Source organism: Pan paniscus, chromosome 10, assembly GCF_029289425.2.
Source record: "Pan paniscus chromosome 10, NHGRI_mPanPan1-v2.0_pri, whole genome shotgun sequence".
Taxonomy (NCBI): domain Eukaryota; kingdom Metazoa; phylum Chordata; class Mammalia; order Primates; family Hominidae; genus Pan; species Pan paniscus.
Window position 1 is genome coordinate 97453554 of NC_073259.2, and position 22897 is coordinate 97476450.

Sequence of the window (22897 nt, forward strand, 5' to 3'; positions counted from 1 at the left end):
GTGTGGCACTGACATAAGAATAGACATATAAATCAAAGAAACAAAACTGAGAGTGCAGAAATAAACTCTTCCATTTATGGTCAGTTGATTTTTGACAAGGTTGCCAAGACAATTTAATCAGGAAAGAATTATCTTTTTAACAAATGGCGTGGGGAAAACCCAATATCCACATTCAAAACAATGAATTCGGGTCTCTACCTCACACCATCTACAAAATTAACTCAAAATGGATCATAAAGGGCGGGGCATAGTGGTTCACGCCTGTAATCCCAAAGTGTTAAGAGACGAAAACGGGAGGATTGCTTGAGGCCAAGAGTTTGAGATCAGCCTGGGCAACATAAGGAGACCCCATCTCTACAAAAAATAAAAAAATAAAAAACTTAGGCATGCTAGTGTGTGCCTGTAGTTCTAGCTACTCAGGAGGCTGAGGCTGGGGAATGGCTTGAGCCCAAGAGTTTGAGGCTGCAGTGAGCTATGATGGCACCACTGCACTCCAGCCTGGGCTACAGAGTGAGAAACTCTGTCTCTTAAAAACAAAACAAAACAAAACAAAACCACATCCTCAAAACGATCCTATTAGTATCACTTCGAGTTACGCAACTCCTTATGACAGAGAAAAGCTAAAACTGTACTGAAAACGTCCAGAAGAAAGGCTCCTAACAATCACAGATTCTGAAAGATCAAGTTAACATAAAGGATTTTTAATGCTACTCAGTCATACTTAGAAGCATCTATGGACCAACCACCTATTCATGCTCTGAGCTAAAGGAACTAGGAAGACAACATACAGCACTTATCTACATGGGTCTGCAGCTACTGAGCTGATAGCAAGGACTAAAATGGGAGCACTGTAGAGGTGAGTATGGAAATACAAAGGATTCTCTAAGAAATCTTGACTCATGATCATAGTCTACATTCCTGATCCTAGACCTCATTCACTGGGAACAAAATATGGATGTCCATGCTCCACAACCATCCTCACCCCCAAACAAATAGTTCCTGCTCAAAGAACAGGCTTTAAAAAACAAACAAACAAACAAAAAACATTGCTTCTGCTCTGCCTGCAATGGCTTTCTCTGCCATCCTAGCATGACTGCATCCTTCTTGACCTCCAAATTTCAGCTTAACTGTCCCATCTTCAGAAATGTAGTCCCTGCCCTGACTACCCTACTGAAGCTGGACCTTTCATTCTCCAGCATGGCATCCTGATGCTTTCCTCTGTAACTGACCAGAATTTGTATTTATGTATTTGCTGCTTGTCTATTGTCTGTCTCCCTCACTAGACTACTATGTTTACTCTTCTCATCACTGTATCCCTTGGATCATTTCTAGTACTTAGCAGAAGCTTGAATATTTTTGAAAATGTTAACCACTTGTATACAGATTTTTTTTTTTTTTTTTGAGATGGAGTCTCGTTCTGTCGTCCAGGCTGGAGTGCAGTGGCGCAATCTCAGCTCACTGCAAGCTCTGCTTCCCGGGTTCACACCATTCTCCTGCCTCAGCCTCCCGAGTAGCTGGGACTACAGGTGCCCACCACCACCTCCAGCTACTTTTTTGTATTTTCAGTAGAGACGGGGTTTCACCATGTTAGCCAGGATGGTCTCGATCTCCTGACCTCGTGATCTGCCCGCCTCGGCCTCCCAAAGTGCTGGGATTACAGGAGTGAGCCACTGCGCCCGGCTGTATACAGATTTTATTATTGCTCTCACAGATGGAAACCAAATTATCTATAACCAAGACAGTTTTTTTGAAAAAATATGGATCACAACATATCTAAGTATGTACATACATGGCCACAAATATTATTAATCATATTGTAATAACAGCTTCAGTCCTTCTTGGAAAAAGGCCCCAATCATTCATTGAACTCTGGAGGTTTGCAGTCAAGGTCGTTAGTATAGAAAGGACAATAGGAAAATTGGCAAAGATGATTTAAGACCATAGACAATCTAAGCAATAAAAGAGCTCCAATAGGTTTTCTTGTTTGGCACAAGCAAAAAATATATTATTATCATATGACATATGGAAATGAAAGAAAAAAGGGAAAAGCATATGGGCAGAGAGAAAAAAGGGTGCCAGCTCTCCATCCTACAACATTAGCCAACTGACATCTCTCTTTGTCTCTCAAAGGTATTGAAACCTAGGTATTAGCAGATAGCTTTCTACCAACTAACCCTGTCTTTACATCCTGTTTGTACAGGAGAAAAGTGAGATGCACAGCGTGGGGGAGGTTCAATACATTCCATTCATAAGTATTTTTTAAAAAGGTACAAAGGCAAAAACATGGTGTTTAAGATTCCTGGCTGATAGAAGTCCAGCAAGTGAGTCTGTAGTACCTGCTTCTCTCAGCACATTGAGATACTCTCCTATTTCAAAGGTGCTAATATTCAGTTTTGAGTAAATACTTACTGAGCATCTATCTATACATACTATCATACAATGATAAATGTACGTATGGTATGATGCCCGCTCTCAAGGATTCTCTGTTGTGATGAGAGAATTCAGACCAGGCAGGGCCCAAATCCCCCACAATGCCTGGCTCATCTCTGGCACTGCTGAATGAGCAGGAAATAAACAAGCAGACAGAACATAAGCAAACACATGATTGCAAGGCTGCAGAAAAAACAAATGCTTTGGTAGTTCATAAAAAGAAGAAATTATATCATGTTCTCATTTCCCACCTCTTACTTCTATTGCTAACACTTCTATTGTGATACAGTGAAGCAATAGTAATACAATCATTGATTGATCCTACAAATGAGGACCTCCTATGGTAGGCATTAGAGCTATAGCAAAGAACAAGTCAGACATGGTATCTTCCTTCATGGAGCTTACAATACTCTGGGGAAGTACTTTATCAAAAAGGATGGCAGGGCAATCACTACTCTTAAGTTCTTCTTTGGATAACCCCATGGTTGCCATCTTGAAGATGGGAAATGCAGCCTCACCAAGGGCAAAGAATGAATCTAAGAGCTGAGAAATCCTTATCTATATAGGTCAAAAGGACTCACTTTTCACCTGAACAAATGAAATGGAGTAAAAGATACAGATCTGACTGATGCAAAGAACTATGAAAGTCCTGAGAACTGAATATAAAACATATCACATCCTGGGGACAAATGACTCTTAAAAGGTTCTTTAAATACCATGGTTAATTCTAATGCATACATCTTCATTTGTCACTTATTTTTGAGGATGAATTATTTTAATGCATCAATGAAAACTGAAAATTTTGGCATTGCCAAACACATTTTTATTAGAAAATTAACCATTCAACAACATAACCATGGTCCACACATCTAAACTATTATTATTTACATAATTAACAAAGGAATATTCAAGATACTGTGGTGCTCAACTACATGCGAAAGTTCATACATTATATTTACTCCCCTTCCTCCTTTCCTCTTCTCTCCTTCTACTACCACCCTTTCCACCACCCACCCTCTGGGCTGGCAAGTCAGAATTAATCACTAGTGCCATTTCACTCCCACAAGACTTCGTGCCATCAGTAGAGGATTTCTCACTCCTTATTATATTTGTGTTTACATATCCGTATTCCCCATTAGATTATGAACCCCTCATGTGGGGTCAGTAACTTTATCATCTCAGGTGCTTGGCATAGCATATGAGACACAGACAAAGCTCCAATTGGTTGAACTGAATTTAATGGACTGTCCTGCATCAGCTGAGCCAATCACAAAAAATTAAATATTAGCAATTTGATAGTATTTGAAGAGAAATATTACCCCCCAAAGTTAAACTAATGCCATTTTCTATTAAAAATTACAATCTTAAATGCCTTCTCAGAGGTACAGTGAGGAAGCAATGTAAGCATATATTATCTAACTGCAAATCACTGGTAGATTTTTATACCCTAAAGGCATACTTGATAGCTTCTGGCTGAATAACAGATGGATTTTTCTAACAAATGTGAGTGCAAAAGTAGGCATTTCACATGTAAAGATAATCAGTGACTTGAACTTTAGATATACATTCAATCAGTTGGTTAAAATAAGTTAGTTTTGGTTTACAACTAACATTTCTACTCTTGGTTTAATTCTGTAAGTAGAGAACAAAACAGATAAAAGGCAGAAAATATCTAAGCCAAAGTGTTTCCCATTATTGAAGGTTCTAAAATAGACTTGGGAAGGTCATTTGTCAGAGATATTGTGAAAGATATACAAACATCAAATCAGGAAATTCAATTGAATGCCTTTTAAAGCCCTTTTTATTCCTGATGTTCTGAGATTTTTAAATCACTACACACACACACACACACGCACACGCACATGCACACGTATGTATAAAACGTCTGCCTGAAATAGACTAGAATAACAACAAAAAAAGCCTTTTGCCTTGGACAAAAATAAAAGCAAATATTTTTCAAAGAAAGACTATATCATTTATTTTCAATGATAAAATTTAGAGTAGGGATTGGAAACTTCAATAATCTCTACATAAGATCTAAGATAATGAATATATGCCATTTGTTCAAGCAAAATTATTTTATTTAGCACCTATGTGCCAGGCAAAATTCCAGGTGCCAGAGATACAGGACTGTGTTCATTTCCTACGGCTGCTGTAACAAATTACCACAAACTTAGTGGTTTAAAACAACATAGATTTATTATCTTATAGTTTTGGAGATTGCAAGTCCAAAACAGGATTAACGGGGCTAAAAACAAGGTGTCAGTAAGCTGCATTCCTTCTGAAGGCTCTAGGAGAGAATCCATTCCTTGCCTTTCCAGCTTCTAGAGGCTGTCCACATTCCTTAGCCCATGGCTGCATCACTCCAATAACTGCTTTAATTGTTATATCTTCTCTAATTCTCATGAATCCCTCTTTCCGTATAAGGACCCTTGTGATTATATGGGGCCCGGTCAGATGATCCAGGATAACCTCCCCATCTCAAGAGCCTTAACTTGGCCGGGCATGGTGGCTCACGCCTGTAATCCTAGCACTTTGGGAGGCCGAGGTGGGCGGATTGCCTGAGCTCAAGAGTTTGAGACCAGCCTGGGCAACACGGTGAAACCCTGTCTCTTCTAAAATACAAAAGAAATTAGCCAGGTGTTGCGGCATGCACCCGTAGTCCCAGCCACTCAGGAGGCTGAGGCAGGACAATCACTTGAACCTGGGAGGTGGAGGTTGCAGTGAGCCGAGATCGAGCCACTGTACTTCCAGCCTGGGCAACAGAGCGAGACTCTGTTTCTTAAAAAAAAAAAAAAGCCTTAACTTAATCACATTTGCAAAGCCCTCTTTGCCATGTAAGGAAACATTTTCATAGATTCTGGGGATGAAGACATAAATATTTTTGAGAGGAATGGTTGTTCTGCCTACCTCAAGGAGTGAATAAAGAGGCCCTGCTATCATGGTTATACTCTAGTGGGTGAAGGAGAAAAGTAAATATGTAGATATGTGATGTAATGCTAGGTGACAAGGGTTAGGAAGAAAAATAAAGCTAAGCAATGTGCTGTGTTATGATGTAGCTATGCTGATGCAAATTTTATGGAGAAGTGGTAAAGAATAAATTTTGGACGTGTTATGTTTGAGAGGCCTATTAGACTTTCAAGGGGAACAGTCATTAATACAATTGGAAATATATGATTCTAGATTTCTGTGGAGAAGCTGGGTCTAGAAATATAAATTTGGGAGTTACTGGCACGTAGATCTTTTTATCCATGGGTCTATGATCACTAGGAAGGAGCCAAACAAGAGAAGAGTTGCAGAGACTTTAGAAGGCAGGAGCAGGAAAGGTGACTGGTGGCCCTTGAGGTTGAAGACTACTGGCCCAGAAGTCAAGTGAGGAAAGAGCTTCCAGGAGGAAACAGTGATCACCAGGATCAAGTGCCACACACAGGTGGACCGAGATGAGTCCTTCGGACCCTGACATGAATGGAAGAGTGGGGATGAATGCTTGATTGGATAGCACTCAGAAGAATGCAAAGTGAAGAAATAAAGACAGTGAATCTAAGCAACTCTTTTTTTTTTTAGAAGACTTTTGCTATAAATGGGAGAAGAGCAATGAGACAGGAGCTGGAAAGGGATGAGGCGCCAAATGAGGTTTTCATTTATGAAGATGAGAAATATATCACAAATGTGTGCTGATAGAAAGAGCAAGCATAAAGAGAGCACTGATGACACAGGAGAGTGAGGGGATAACTACTCGATAAATGGGCTGGATAGACAGTGGCTGAGTGCCCATGGAGCTTTGTGTAAATAAATTTATGGTGAGACGAGCCAAGATGGCTGTCTAGTCAAATCCAGCCCCTTGGGTGTAGGCGTGAAGGAGCCAGAGAAACAGATTTAACCCAGGTTGGCATTTTTCTAGGTGAGGATAACAGAGGGAGAAAGGGACAAGACCATGGATGTAATGATGGACCACAGAATGTAAGTTGGGTGAAGGAGGCCCAGACACAGGGAGCAGGCAGGCTTGCTGGATGGACACCTTTCTGGGGCTGACGAATTACCAAAATGGGAGGACTAGAAGAGTGTTGGCCAAAGAGTGGGAGGCTTTACACTAAGTTTGCCATCAGCACAAAGGACTCGGATAGTCACAGAGTTCATCTGAGAATCTTGACAAAGAGGATGGCTGCCTTTCAGAAGTGACTCAGAGTTTTGCTCTAAATTTGGTTCGTTTCTTAAGATCAAAAGCCAATGTTGACTAAGGAGTGGATGGATCCATTAGGGAAACAGAAAAAGGAACTGTAGACTCACCCAGATGGGGCTGTCACAGGACCACAACAAAGAATTCATTTTCAATTCTTAACATTCTTGAAAACATAGGCTGTTGATCCTGAATGAAAAAATGACAATTTTCTGTCTTCTGAACAGTGGATTATGTATCCTTGTAGGAACATACTCATCTGATCAAGTCTGATTGACTTAAAAGTATGACTAGGATATAATCAAAAAATGTCATGTGAAATTTTGTCCTCCAAACTAAATTTGCTGAATTAAGACTTGTTTGTCCCTCAGGAGAAAACATACATCTTTTTCTCAAAGAAAGAGCCTTCAGCTTTGGGGATAAGATTTTATAGAGGACTTTGCTTTTTCTTCTTGAGAGCAAATTGAAAATTGCATTTTTATCAGAAGACTTGAAAAATATACCATGTAGCTATCAACTGAAATATCCAAATGATTAATTCAGTCACCTCGGAAAAGACAGCTGAGGCTACAAGTCTACTGTCTGTCTTTGTCTTTAATCTTTATTATAATCTCTAGAGAAACCTATTAATTTTGAAGCCATTAATGGGTAGTATACAGCTAGGACAAATGGAATCTGTACAAAAATTTCCTTCTATGTTTCACTTCTTATATGATTAAGAAAACACAAACCATCAATTCCTCAAAGGAGGATCTACTTCCTAATGCTGTATGCTGATCTAAAAGTGCACTGCACCAGATGGATCTTAATTAATGAAACTCCAAATGAACATAACACCAACTTTCTGCATAAAATTTCCTGCAAACTCAAAAGGGAAAATAAGTAGCCATTACTTCTTTTGTGAACTGTGCCATTACACTTTGAAGGGCATTCAGAGTAAGGGATCCATCCTCATTATCTGTTCCATAACAAATTCAACAAGAATCTTTTATACAACATGCTAAGTGAATAGGGCAAAGATCTATAGTTATCTTTCACACTGTTCAACAAACCCCAAAGAAAAAAATAAGATATTTTCAGATGTAGTTTTAAAAGGGATAAAAGATTTTCATTTTCAGGCAGCTGAGTGAAAAATGTATTTAATATTTTTTTAAAAAAAACTTAGCAGACAAAGATCTATCATCTATTTTAAAAATCTAGTTCCATTGTTTTACTGGATGAAAAATGATTTCCTAACAATAATATAGGAAGCCAATCTAACATCAAACAATTAGATCTATGAAATTAATAAAAAATATTTAACCCTATGATAAAGATTATATAACTGGATACAGTTGAAAAACTGTGGCATAAAAATCTCCAGGAAGAATGACATTCTTTTTTTTTTTTTTTTGAGATGGAGTCTCACTTTGTTGCCCAGGCTGGAGTGCAGTGGTGCCATCTCGGCTCACTGCAACCTCCGCCTCCTGGGTTCAAGAAATTCTCTTGTCTCAGCCTCCTGAGTAGCTGGGACTACAGGTGCACACCACCACACCCAGCTAGTTTTTGTATTTTTAGTAGAGACAGGGTTTCACCATATTGGTCAGGCTAGTCTCAAACTCCTGACCTAACGTGATCCACCTGCCTTGGCTTCCCAAAGTGGTGGGACTATAGGTGTGAACCACCGTGCCCAGCCACAATAGCATTCTTAAATTGCTTATGAGTAGAGTATCAAATCCTTCATTATAAATAACAAAAAATAAGATTCTATGATAACATGATGCAGTTTAAATATTTTTCCTCCATATATTTTCACGTGTAAAATCATGTAGGTGTTTTCCTCCTTTCTTATTTTGCTGGTGGAAGAAACTCAGAAAGCAAAGATAATAAAAACAATGGCTATGTTTATATAGAAAGATTTTTTTTTCCTATAATTACCATGGGGAAAAATGGCCCACCAAAAATAACATTCAAATTTAACCATAAAATTCAAAAATACTTTTCATAGATGCCATGAGTCAAAGAGAATATGAGCTAGATTCTTTTACTTTATAATCAGAATGATGACGAATTATGATAATATATCTTTTCTCAAACACGCATATTCATGTGTGTGTATGAACATACACACAGATGAGTAAGCAGGAAGTTTTTTGTTTGTTTGTTTGTTTGTTTTTTGAGACAGAGTCTCACTATGTCGCCAGGCTGGAGTGTAGTGGCACGATCTCGACTCACCACAACCTCCGCCTCCCAGGTTCAAGCGATTCTCTTGCCTCAGCCTCCTGAGTAGCTGAGACTACAGGTGCACACCACCATTCCCAGCTAATTTTTCTATTTTTAGTAGAGATGGGGTTTCACCATGTTGGCCAGGATGGTCTTGATCTCTTGATCTCTTGACCTTGTGATCCACCCATCTCGGCCTTCCAAAGTGCTGGGATTACAGGCACAAGACACCGTGCACGACCGCAGGAAGTTTTTAAAGAGGAAGTCATGATACCACTAAAGCATGTCACTACATTATGACATACTTTATACGAAACAAAACCCGTTATGTTTCATAGCCATTAAACATGATGGGCTTTATCCATTTAAAATTTCAGTCTCAGAATTTACCAAATAACCAGCATGATTCAAATAAGCATTCTTTGCTGGGCACAATGGCTCATGCCTGTAATCCCAGCACTTTGGGAGGCTGAGATGGGTGGATGACCTCAGGTCAGAAGTTCGAGACCAGCCTGGCCAACATGGCAAAACCCCATCTCTACTAAAAATACAAAAATTTGCTGGGCTTGGTGGCATGTGCCTGTAGTCCCAGCTATTTGGGAGGCTGAGGCAGTAGAATCACTTGAACCTGGGAGACGGAGGTTGCAGTGAGCCGAGATCGCTATACTGTATTCCAGCCTAGGCGATGGAGCAAGACTCAATCTCAAAAAAACAACAACAACAAAAAAAAAACACCCAAAAAACAAAAAAAAGAAATAAGCATTCTTTTAATGATGCCTCTTGATAAATGAGGTGCAATTAATGTAGATCATCTCTTTATCATAATCATTATCGCATACTATGGAGCAGCAGTTTACGGGTCACCCTGTGGGACCAACTGTCTGAATCAATCAAGTCAAGATTCTCAAATCCAGATTTCTGTACTGGATGCTCCACACCCAACCCCTGTCTCTTCCTGTCCTAATAAACAGTGCCATTATCCAGCCAGCAGCCAAAAATTTGAGAGATATTCTTGACTCTTCCCTCTTCTCCCATGTACAATCAGTAAACAGAACTTATTGACTCTCTTCAATACCTCATGAGCCAGTCTCCTCTTCTTCATCCCCTATGCTACAGCACTCGATCAGACGGTTGTCACCTCATGTCTGGATTACTATTACAATAGCCTCCTAATCCTCCATGCCTCTAGTTTTATCTCCCTCCAACCCCTCCTTTTTCACATCTCCAGAGTAACTGTTCTAAAATCCAAATTTGCTTTTGTCACTCTCCTGGCTGAAAATCCTTCACTGGTCCCCCCAATTCTTAGGGTGAATCCAAATACCTCCAAAAACCTTCAAAACACATTCGAGATCATTCACAATCCATCCTCATCTTCTCTTGTTCCTCAACCTCATGCAATGCTGAGGCAAACCTGAAGTGTCCGGTTTCCTGAATTCACTCCCCTCTCAGGGCTTCTTGACTTGTACTTTCCGAGCTCTGTCCTCGTTCCTCTTATTGTCAGGCAAATTTTTAAAGAATCAGCTCAAGTATCACTCACTTTTGGGAAGCTGTATCTGTAACTTTTCTGTCTTCCACTCAAATTCTCCGGGTACATATTTGACCCCCCACCCCCACCATATAGTTTCTTTATTTAAACACTCCACTAATTACCCCCATAGCAATTTAGGCCCATATCATTATTATTGAACTTGCTCTTTCATTTGTACATTCTCATTGCTTGGTATATAACAGGTACTCAATAAATTTACTAAATAAGATTTTAAAAATTGGCCAGGTGCAGTGGCTCACGCCTGTAACCCCAGCACTTTGGGAGGCCGAGGCGGGTGGATCACCTGAGGTCAGGAGTTTGAGACCAGCCTGGCCAACATGGTGAAACCCCATCTCGACTAAAAATACAAAAATTAGCAGGGAGTGTTGGTGTGGCCGGCAGTTCCAGCTACTCCAGAGGCTGAGGCAGGAGAATTGCTTGCTCGAACCTGGGAGGCGGAGGTTGCAGTGAGCCGACATTGTGCCACTGCACTCCAGCCTGGGCGACAGAGTGAGAAACCGTCTCAAAAAAAAAAAAAAAAAAAAAAATTAAAAAATCTATTATAGCTTACTCCTTTTCTCACCCTTCCCTCTACTCACTTTTCTACTCCCTTCATACTGGTTCGCATCTGTATTACTCCATTAAAAAAGCTCTTCAGGCCGGGCGCGGTGGCTCACGCCTGTAATCCCAGCACTTTGGGAGGCCGAGGCGGGCGGATCACGAGGTCAGAAGATCGAGACCATCCTGGCTAACACGGTGAAACCCCGTCTCTACTAAAAATACAAAAAATTAGCTGGGCGCGGTGGCGGGCACCTGTAGTCCCAGCTACTCAGGAGGCTGAGGCAGGAGAATGGCGTGAACCCGGGAGGCGGAGCTTGCAGTGAGCCGTGATAGCGCCACTGCACGCCCGCCTGGGTGAAAGAGCGAGACTCCGTCTCAAAAACAAACAAACAAAGAAACAAAAAGCTCTTCAAAAGGTTAGCAATAATCTCCACCAAATTATCAAACATTTTTCAAACTTTCTCTGGACTTTTGGCAATGCTGATTCTATCGTCCTCTTGAAACTATCCTCCTTCCTTGGCTGCCATGACACCATACTCTGGCTTCCTTGTTACCTACTAGTCCTTCTCTGCCTTATTTGCAGGCTTATCATCTTTCATCAGATCATTTTATTAAAATTCCTCAGGGAATAGTCCCAAACCCTCTTCTAATTCTATACTTTCTACTCAGGCAATTGTATCTATGGTTGCTGCTTCAGTTACCACATACATGCAGAATACTCACTTATTCTTCTTTCCACTCTAGACCTTTCCTTTAAGCTACAGATATGTGTACACAACTGCATGTCTGATAGGTACTCCTGGAGGTTTCAAAGGAACGTCAAACTCAGTATGTCCAAACCGGAACTTGAAATCGCAAATTTGGTCCCCTTAGGAAATCCCCTACTTCAATGAATGGCACATCATTGTATAAGCTAAAAACCCAGGGATTATCTTTGCTAACCCACTTCTTACCCCTGCTTACATATCTCTCAAACGAATTCCATTCTCTTGATTTCCACTAAGATGATCCTAATCCCAGCTACCTTCAGTTTTTGTCTGGACTACTGACTTTTTCTTTTAACTGGTTTCCATGTGTCTCTTCAACTGGCAGGAAGCTTGTTTTCAAGCTACAAATGGCAAAATCATGAAAACGCCTGCATGCCTGATTCCTGTGATCCTCTCTAAGCTTGGCTCACATAACACCTTGCCCCACTCCATCTCTGGGTCCCAGACTTTTTTTACAGGTCCTAAAGTAACACAAGCTCCCCCACAGACACAGCCTTTGTATATATCCTGTCCTCTGCCTAGAACATTCCAGTTCTCCCAACCTTTCACTTCAACTCCTGCTGAGGCTTTAGATCAGCACTTCTCAAACTTTAATGCACACACAAATCACCTGGGGATCTTATTAAAATGCAGGGTCTGATTTGGTAGGTCTGGGGTGGGACCTGTGAATCTGGATTTCTACTAAACTCTTAGGTGATGCTAAGCACACTGTCCATGAATCATATTTTGAGTAGCAAAGTTTTATTTTATTTTGTTTTATTTATTTATTTTTTGAGACAGAGTCTCACTCTATTGCCCAGGCTGGAGTGAAGTGGCATGATCTTGGCTCACTGCAACTCTGCCTCCTGGGTTCAAGTGATTCTCCTGCCTCAGCCTCCTGAGTAGCTGGGATTACATGCATGCACAACCATGCCTGGCTAATTTTTTTGTATTTTTAGTAGAGATGGGGTTTTGCCATTTGGCCAGGCTGGTCTTGAACTCCTGACCTCAGGTGATTCACCTGCCTCAGCCTCGCAAAGTGCTGGGATTACAGGCATGAGCCACTGTGCCCAGCCTTGAGTAGCAAGGTTTTAGATCTCAGCTCAAATACCTTTTCCAGGAAAACTCTCTCTGATCCCACACATTACTGCCTTCAATTCATACTTTCACTGTACTAACATTCATACTTTCACAGTTTTTGCTTACCGTTATAACCCACACGCATCCCCCATCCCCAGCTCCTACCTAGTGTCTGACATGTTCATTTTTGTGAAATGAATGAACAATGTCCATTGAACGTGACTTAAGCTGAGTCATTTCTCTTCATGATGCTAACACCACAAGATGCACTACCCTAAATTCAGCTCCCATGGAAATCCAGCTCATCTTTGGTTAGCACACTGAAAAATTTTCTGTTTCGGCCACTCATTTGGGGTCTGCAGAGATATGGACAGAAGAGTAATTGATTCTACATGCACTGGGCTTTCTACTCTAACAAGCTAGTTGGCCCCAGTCTCCACGTATCTACCACTGCACCAAATTCTCTTATGCCAGGTACATAAAATTCTGAGGAAAACAGGGAAGTCCTAGTTACCGTGGTCAGATCAAAATATCCCACCTTGGTGTGAGGAATGGCTGGGGGAAGGATGAAGGTAGGAAGAAAAGAGACAAATTTTTAGTACATTTTCACTTTTTTCCCATTAAGAAAAAACAGCTTAAATTCTCTTAAAATTCATTTCTCCTTACACTTAGGAAAAAAATTTTCAGCCTGACCAATATGGAGAAACCCCATCTCTACTAAAAATACAGAATTAGAGGACAGTAGGTTCCAAGATGGCCAAATAGGAACAGCTCCAGTCTACAGCTCCCAGCGTGAGCGACGCAGAAGACGGGTGACTTCTGAATTTCCAACTGAGGTACTGGGTTCATTTCACTGGGGCTTGTCGGACAGTGGGTGCAGCCCACTGAGCATGAGCCGAAGCAGGGCGGGGCATCGCCTCACCCAGGCGATGGGGTCGGGGAATTCCCTTTCCTAGCCAAGGGAAGCCATGACAGATGATACCTGGAAAATCAGGACACTCCCACCCTAATACTGTGCTTTTCCAATGGTCTTAGCAAACAGCACACCAGGAGATTATATCCTGCACCTGGCTTGGAGGGTCCCACGCCCATGGAGCCTTGCTCTCTGCTAGCACAGCAGTCTGAGATCGAACTGCAAGGCAGCAGCGAGGGTGGGGGAGGGGCGTCTGCCATTGCTGAGGCTTGAGTAGATAAACAAAGTTGCCAGGAAGCTCCAACAGGGTGGAACCCACCACAGCTCAAGGAGGCCTGCCCACCTCTGTAGACTTCACCTCTGGGGGCAGGGCATAGCTGAACAAAAGGCAGCAGAAACTTCTGCAGACTTAAACGTCCCTGTCTGACAGCTTTGAAGAAGTAGTGGTTTTCCCAGCACAGAGTTTGAGATCTGAGAACAGACAGATTGCCTCCTCAAGTGGGTCCCTGACCCCCGAGTAGCCTAACTGGGAGGTACCTCCCAGTAGGGGCTGACTGACACCTCATACGGCTGGGTCCCCCTCTGAGACGAAGCTTCCAGAGGAAGGATCAGGGAGCAACATTTGCTGTTCTGCAATATTTGCTGTTCTGAAGCCTCTGCTGGTGATACCCAGGCAAACAGGATCGGGAGTGGACCTCCAGCAAACTCCAACAGACCTGCAGCTGAGGGTCCTGACTGTTAGAAGCAAACCTAACAAACAGAAAGGACATCCACACCAAAACCCCATGTGTACGTCACCATCATCAAAGACCAAAGGTAGATAAAACCACAAAGATGGGGAGAAGCCAGAGCAGAAAAGCTGAAAATTCTAAAAATCAGAGTGCCTCTTCTCCTCCAAAGGAACGCAGCTCCTCGCCAGCAATGGAACAAAGCTGGATGGAGAATGACTTTGACAAGTTGAGAGAAGAAGGCTTCAGACGATCGGTAATAACAAACTTCTCTGAGCTAAAGAAAGATGTTCGAACCCATCGCAAAGAAGTTAAAAACCTTGAAAAAAGATTAGACGAATGGCTAACTAGAATAAACAGCGTTTATGACCTGATAGAGCTGAAAACCACGGCACGAGAACCATATGACGCACGCACAAGCTTCAGCAGCTGATTCAATCAAGTGGAAGAAAGGGTATCAGTGATGAAGATCAAATGAATGAAATGAAGCGAGAAGTTTAGAGAAAAAAGAGTAAACAGAAATGAACAAAGCCTCCAAGAAATACGGGACTATGTGAAAAGACCAAATCTACGTCTGACTGGTGTACCGGAAAGTGATGGGGAGAATGGAACCAAGTTGGAAAACACTCTGCAGGATATTATCCAGGAGAACTTCCCCAACCTAGCAAGGCAGGCCAACATTCAAATTCAGGAAATACAGAGAACGCCACAAAGATACTCCTTAAGAAGAACAACTCCAAGATACATAATTGTCAGATTCACCAAAGTTGAAATGAAGGAAAAAATGTTAAGGGCAGCCAGAGAGAAAGGTCAGGTTACCCACAAAGGGAAGCCCATCAGACTAACAGCAGATCTCTCGGCAGAAACTCTACAAGCCAGAAGGGAGTGGGGGCAATATTCAACATTTTTAAAGAAAAGAATTTTCAACCCAGAATTTCATATCCAGCCAAACTAAGCTTCATAAGTGAAGGAAAAATAAAATCCTTTACAGACAAGCAATGCTGAGAGATTTTGTCACCACCAGGCCTGCCTTACAAGAGCTCCTGAAGGAAGCACTAAACATGGAAAGGAACAACCGGTACCAGCCACTGCAAAAACATGCCAAATTGTAAAGACCATTGATGCTAGGAAGGAACTGCATCAACTAACGAGCAAAATAACCAGCTAACATCATAATGACAGGATCAAATTCACACATAACAATATTAACCTTCAATGTAAATGGGCTAAATGCTCCAATTAAAAGACACAGACTGGCAAATTGGATAAAGAGTCAAGACCCATCAGTGTGCTGTATTCAGGAGACCCATCTCATGTGCAGAGACACAATAGGCTCAAAATAAAGAGATGGAGGAAGATCTACCAAGAAAATGGAAAACAAAAAAAAGCAGGGGTTGCAACCTTAGTCTCTGATAAAACAGACTTTAAACCAACAAAGATCAAAAGAGACAAAGAAGGCCATTACATAATGGTAAAGGGATCAATTCAACAAGAAGAGTTAACTATCCTAAATATATATGCACCCAATACAGGAGCACCCAGATTCATAAAGCAAGTCCTTAGAGACTTACAAAGAGACTTAGATTCCCACACAATAATAATGGGAGACAGTAACACCCCACTGTCAACATTAGACAGTTCAAAAAGACAGAAAGTTAACAAGGATATCCAGGAATTGAACTCAGCTCTGCACCAAGTGGACCTAATGGACATCTATAGAACTCTCCACCCCAAATCAACAGAATATACATTTTTTCTCAGCACCACATTGCACTTATTCCAAAATTAACCACATAGTTGGAAGTAAAGCACACCTCAGCAAATGTAAAAGAACAGAAATGATAACAAACTGTCTCTCAGACCACAATGCAATCAAACTAGAACTCAGGATTAAGAAACTCACTCAAAACCGCTCAACTACATGGAAACTGAACAACCTGCTCCTGAATGACTACTGGGTACATAACAAAATGAAGGCAGAAATAAAGATGTTCTTTGAAACCAATGAGAACAAAGACACAACACACCAGAATCTCTGGAACACATTCAAAGCAGTGTGTAGAGGGAAATTTATAGCACTAAATGCCCACAAGAGAAAGCAGGAAAGATCTAAAATTGACACCCGAACATCACAATTAAAAGAACTAGAAAAGCAAGAGCAAACACATTCAAAAGCTAGCAGAAGGCAAGAAATAACTAAGATCAGAGCAGAACTGAAGGAGATAGAGACACAAAATACCCTTCAAAAAATCAATGAATCCAGGAGCTGGTTTTTTGAAAAGATCAACAAAATTGATAGACCACTAGCAAGACTAATAAAGAAGAAAAGAGAGAAGAATCAAATAGATGCAATAAAAAATGACAAAGGGGATATCACCACCAATCCCACAGAAATACAAACTACCATCAGAAAATAACATAAACACCTCTATGCAAAGAAACTAGAAAATCTAGAAGAAATGGATAAATTCCTGGACACATACATCCTCCCAAGACTAAACTAGGAAGAAGTTGAACCCCTGAATAGACCAATAACAGGCTCTGAAACTGAGGCAATAATTAAGAGCCTACCAACCAAAAAAAGTCCAGGACCAGAATGGTTTCACAGCCGAATTCTACCAGAGGTACAAAAAGGAGCTGGTACCATTCCTTCTGAAACTATTCCAATCAACAGAAAATGAGGGAATCCTCCCTAACTCATTTTATGAGGCCAGCATCATCCTGATACCAAAGCCTGGCAGAGACACAACAAAAAAAGAAAATTTTAGACCAATATCCCTGATGAACAGCGATGCAAAAATCCTCAATAAAATACTGGCAAACTGAATCCAGCAACACATCAAAAAGCTTATCCACCACGATCAAGTTGGCTTCATCCCTCAGATGGAAGGCTGGTTCAACATATGCAAATCAATAAACGTAATCCAGCATATAAACAGAACCAAAGACAAAAACCACACAATTATCTCAATAGATGCAGAAAAGGCCTTCAACAAAATTCAACAGCCCTTCCTGCTAAAAACTCTCAATAAACTAGGTATTGATGGGACATATCTCAAAATAATAAGAGCTATTTATGACAAACCCACAGCCAATATCATACTGAATGGGCAAAAACTGAAAGCATTCCCTTTGAAAACTGGCACAAGACAGGGATGCCCTCTCTCACCACTCCAATTGAACATAGTGTTGGAAGTTCTGGCCAGGTCAATCAGGCAGGAGAAAGAAATAAAGGGTATTCAATTAGGAAAAGAGGAAGTCAAATTGTCCCTGTTTGCAGATGACATGATTGTATATTTAGAAAACCCCATCGTCTCAGCCCAAAATCTCCTTAAGCTGATAAGCAACTTCAGCAAAGTCTCAGGATACAAAATCAATGTGCAAAAATCACAAGCATTCCTATATACCAATAGCAGACAAACAGAGAGCCAAATCATGAGTGAATTCCCATTCACAATTGCTTCAAAGAGAATAAAATACCTAGGAATCCAACTTACAAGGGATGTGAAGGACCTCTTCAAGGAGAACTAGGAACCACTGCTCAACAAAATAAAAGAGGACACAAATAAATGGAAGAACATTCCATGCTCACAGATAGGAAGAATCAATATTGTGAAAATGGCCATACTGCCCAAGGTAATTTATAGATTCAATGCCATTCCTATCAAGCTACTAATGACTTTCTTCACAGAATTGGAAGAAAATACTTTAAAGTTCATATGGAACCAAAAAAGAGCTCACATTGCCAAGACAATCCTAAGCCAAAAGAACAAAGCTGGAGGCATCATGCTACCTGACTTCAAACTATACTACAAGGGTACAGGAACCAAAACAGCATGGTACTGGTACCAAAATGAAGATATAGACCAATGGAACAGAACAGAGCCCTCAGAGATACTACCACACATCTACCACCATCTGATCTTTGATAAACCTGACAAAAACAAGAAATGGGGAAAGGATTCCCTATTTAATAAATGGTGCTGGGAAAACTGGCTAGCCATATGTAGAAAGCTGAAACTGGATCCCTTCCTTACACCTTATACAAAAATTAATTCAAGATGGATTAAAGACTTAAATGTTACACCTAAAACCATAAAAACCCTAGAAGAAAACCTAGGCAATACCAGTCAGGACATAGGCATGGGCAAGGACTTCATGTCTAAAACACCAAAAGCAATGGCAACAAAAGCCAAAATTGACAGATGGGATCTAATTAAACTAAAAAGCTTCTGCACAGCAAAAGAAACTACCATCAGAGTGAACAGGCAACCTAAAGAATGGGAGAAAATTTTTGCAATCTACCCATCTGAGAAACGGCTAATATCCAGAATCTACAAAGAACTTAAACAAATTTACAAGAAAAAAACAACCCAATCAAAAAATGGGCAAAGGATATAAACAGACATTTCTCAAAAGAAGACATTTATGCAGCCAACAGACACATGAAAAAATGCTCATCATCACTGGCTGTCAGAGAAATGGAAATCAAAACCACAATGAGATACCATCTCACACCAGTTAGAATGGCAATCATTAAAAAGTCAGGACACAACAGGTGCTGGAGAGGATGTGGAGAAATAGGAACACTTTTACACTGTTGGTGGGACTGTAAACTAGTTCAACCATTGTGGAAGACAGTGTGGCGATTCCTCAAGGATCTAGAACTAGAAATACCATTTGACCCAGCCATCTCATTACTGGATATATACCCAAAGGACTATAAATTGTGCTGCTATAAATACACATGCACACATATGTTTATTGCGGCACTATTCACAATACAAAGACTTGGAACCAACCCAAATGTCCAACAACAATAGACTGGATTAAGAAAATGTGGCACATATACACTATGGAATACTATGCAGCCATAAAAAGGATGAGTTCATGTCCTTTTTAGGGACGTGGATGAAGGTGGAAACCATCATTCTCAGCAAACTACCCCAAGGACAGAAAACCAAACACCGCATGTTCTCACTCATAGGTGGGAACTGAACAATGAGAATACTTGGACACAGGGTGGGGAACATCACACACTGGAGCTTGTCGTGGGATTGGGAAGTGGGGAGGGATAGCATTAGGAGATATACCTAATGTAAATGACGAGTTAATGGGTGCAGCACACCAACATGGCACATGTATACATATGTAACAAACTTAAAGTGTAATTAAAAAAAAAAACATTTTGACTAAAAACCTATAGGAAAGATTATATAAATTAATTGCTGGATGAAACAGCTAGAACATGTGCATGAAATAGGTTGTTATAGGGAAACATAATGGAAGAGCTCAATTGCAAAAAACATATGACAGGCAGAAGCAATGCCACTGTTGCCGGGAGAAGTGCCTGGAAAGGGTACCAAGGCAAAAAGTAAAAATAAACAAAACATATTCACAAACATACTCATAGTTTGGGATATAAACTCCGTGACTGTCATTTTCCTTGATGAATAAATACATAAAAATAGTCATAGCACTTTGTAGGATAAATGAATAGATCTTAACACTTAACTAAATATTAATAATAAAATGTCTTAGAGAAAACTGCTGCTCTCTAAATCAAAAGTTTTCAATACATTTAAGGTGATCAATAGTTTATTTTAAAATCAAAATTATTTTTCTCAATTATAACTATTTGGTAAACTTATCAATATACTAAATTTAAAAAATGGTAACTTAAAAAAATAATAATATGACATGTTTGAAGTTTCTCATGTGATCTTTTGATACACAGTGCCCAAAATGTAAGACAGTCATATGTTTATTATATATATAATTCACGGAACATTGAAATATGTAAGTGATTTCTAGAAAAGGAAAGAACAAAGTAATTTCTAAAAGTGTACATATCTTGAATTTTTTCAGTAATTTTACTGTGTACGGAACTGCACAAAAAGTACACAAAATTTTCTAAAAGTACAAATCTGAGAGAGCATATTTCTTAGTCAAATTCTTCAAATTTCAACTGATTTTCCAAAGCATACAATTGTTTTTGCTTCAGCTTAATGATGCATTTCCAGTTCTATTTAAAATAAGGAATTATTTTAAATATTTATCATCTTGAAACTTCATTAAATTGCTATCCCTGGAATGCATAGTTCTGAATTAAGAATAATATTTACTCAGCATGGTACTTTACCTGATGCTAGATGTCATTTAAAATAAATTTATTTTATATATTATCAACCTTTGAGAATGGACCAAGTATGGCACAAATTCATTTTACTGAACCTAAAGCTTCAAGCAGAAGTGTCCAAGTAAATAGCAAAATTCCTATGAAAGTTCCACCTATGGGGACAAGGTGTTAATACTGTAACACATACAGCTCTATGATATAATCAGTCCAAGAGAGGCAAACTGAGTCTGAGGAGCCCTGAACATGGAGCGACTGGACCTCCTGGAACTATAGATAACGCATGACCTGAGGAACACTAAGAGAGAGAGAGAGAGAGAAACTGGAAGACATAGCCTGGATTCTGCCTACAGCCACACAGTTTGTATCATGGACTTGGGCTTTCTTTTGAGCCTTGCCCCCAAGATTTCCAACCCAACTAACTGAGGATATTTACCAGGAAAGCATAGCTGTGTTTAAAAATAAAAGTCAGGATGGGCATGGTGGTTCATGCCTGTAATCTCAGTCCTTTGGGAGGCTGAAGCTGGAGGATGGCTTGAACTCAGGAGTTCAAGACAGACCTGGACAACATGGCGAGACCTCATCTCCATTTAAAAAAAAAACAAAACAAACAAAACCCAACCAGCCAACCAAACAACAGCAACAAAAGGCCAATTTAAAATAGGATTCACTTTATAAAAATCACCCTAACTAAATTTGATAAAAACTGATGTTCTCATCTGTTCCAAAATAAAATAATACCTGCACACACCAGAACGGCAATAACACCATCACAGGAAATTTCTGCATACACAGTTCCTACTGCTGAGAATATCCTTTCTCAACAGACAGACAAAAACTGAAAATTAGTGACAGGGCAGAAGTGAGAACCTGGGGAGAGCAATCAGTGAATAGTAACAAAGCCCTGCCAAGGGAGGTAAAGCCATTACATCATCATGAAAGAGATTTAAAGACATGACAGATCAAATAATTATTCATATCAGGAAGCTATATCCACACAATTAGGCTTGAACAACCTATGATGAGCATGCCATATGGCACACCTTCTGGATAAACAGTAAGAGACAAGTGTGTCTTAAACACAATTCTTCCTGATGAGCATTCTAACACTAAGTTAAGGACTTGTGTGTGATGAAGTCTGGTGTGTGCCAAGGATTTACGTACTTGGCAAGTAGGAATAGGCAATGCTTAAATTCCCAAAGTAGCCTTCACAACCAGTTACTTACAAGCATTGGTTGACTCGAGGGCCTATTTCTCCACCTGCTCCCAAACTGGAGGTCCTCAGTACTTTCCGTTTTTTTCCCCACAACCAGAGATATACATCAGGTCTCCTTGGCTACTATATTATGGTGAAAAAACATTTACTTAAGTTAAATCATACTGACCACAAGGAAGCTAAAACCAGGATTCAAAGTGGCAAGGCATCTGATCTGTGTGTCTAAATATCTGGAAGGCAGGTTGGTGCTGGTGTTCAGTCTGTCCTCTGAGGTTGTTTAATCGGAGCCTTGCTTGCCCCCATCATTTCCTTGCTGTGTGTCTGTGAGGAAGTTACCTTACCCCTTTAAGGCTAATTTGTGCAATGTGAGAATCTACATGCATGCTTAGTAGTAAAATGTTTAGTAGTATGTGAAAAATGGTGGCTATTTTTATGGGAACCACAGGCATGTAAATGAGAATGCTCCTAAATTGATTTACTGAAACACTGAGGTAACACATTTGTAAATTAGTTACATTTAACCATTCCACATGTATATATACTTTAAAACATCATGTTATACATAAGAAATACATACAATTTTATCTGTCAATTAAACAATAAATAAATGAAAGAAAAAAGGGGAAACAATTCCCTAAATATACTACATTCCTAGACAAGCCACTCAAATTGGCAAGTTGGCAATTCTCAAATTATTTTATAAATCTAGTGCAATGGCAATCGACATTCCAATGGGATGGTTTTTTGAAACAGAATAATTTTAAAATTCATATGGATAAGTAATAGGCAAGAACATCCAGGAAAGTTTTGAAGGAAAAAACTGTACATTATATAATATTTTAAAGAAATATTCTAAATCTACAATGATTAAAAAGGTATGATAATGGATCAAGAACAAACAGATAATGGATCAAGAACAAATAGATCAAGAACAGAGCAATAAGACAGAAGAGAAAGTCTCCAAAGAGACACAAGTTCATATGAATTTAATGTTTAAAGAAGGTTATTCAAATCAGTGAAACAGTACAAATTGAGGGTGCTTTGTTAACTATAAATCTGTACCTCATAGCTAAATTAATACATATGGATTTTAAGGTTTTATCATTAAAAATAAAACCTCCAGAAGAGTAGCTAAGATGTTTGGGGATTGATGAGGGAATTTCTTTGCATAGAATCCAAA

General features: G+C 39.9%; 2 protein-coding genes across 21 annotated transcripts in view; one reads left to right on the forward strand and one right to left on the reverse strand.

The window, feature by feature from the left end:
• Window positions 1-22897, forward strand: part of LOC112441402 (uncharacterized) — a 133250-nt gene that overhangs the window by 73806 nt on the left and 36547 nt on the right. For 5 of the 10 annotated variants that reach the window (XR_008620451.2, XR_008620450.2, XR_004665778.2 and 2 more), the window contains one exon: window positions 13397-13560. The exons of 4 other annotated variants lie outside the window; for them this stretch is intronic. The gene's annotated coding sequence lies outside the window, so the exon portion shown is untranslated. Of the gene's footprint in view, window positions 1-5700; window positions 13373-13396; window positions 13561-22897 lie in introns of those variants that run through there. One more of the 10 variants, XR_004665781.3, reaches the window with a different exon arrangement.
• POC1B (POC1 centriolar protein B) overlaps window positions 1-22897 on the reverse strand; it is a 125016-nt gene that overhangs the window by 25734 nt on the left and 76385 nt on the right. Inside the window, exon 11 of one of the 11 annotated variants that reach the window (XR_010108854.1) lies at window positions 21728-21840. The exons of 9 other annotated variants lie outside the window; for them this stretch is intronic. The gene's annotated coding sequence lies outside the window, so the exon portion shown is untranslated. Of the gene's footprint in view, window positions 1-21727; window positions 21841-22897 lie in introns of those variants that run through there. One more of the 11 variants, XR_004665771.3, reaches the window with a different exon arrangement.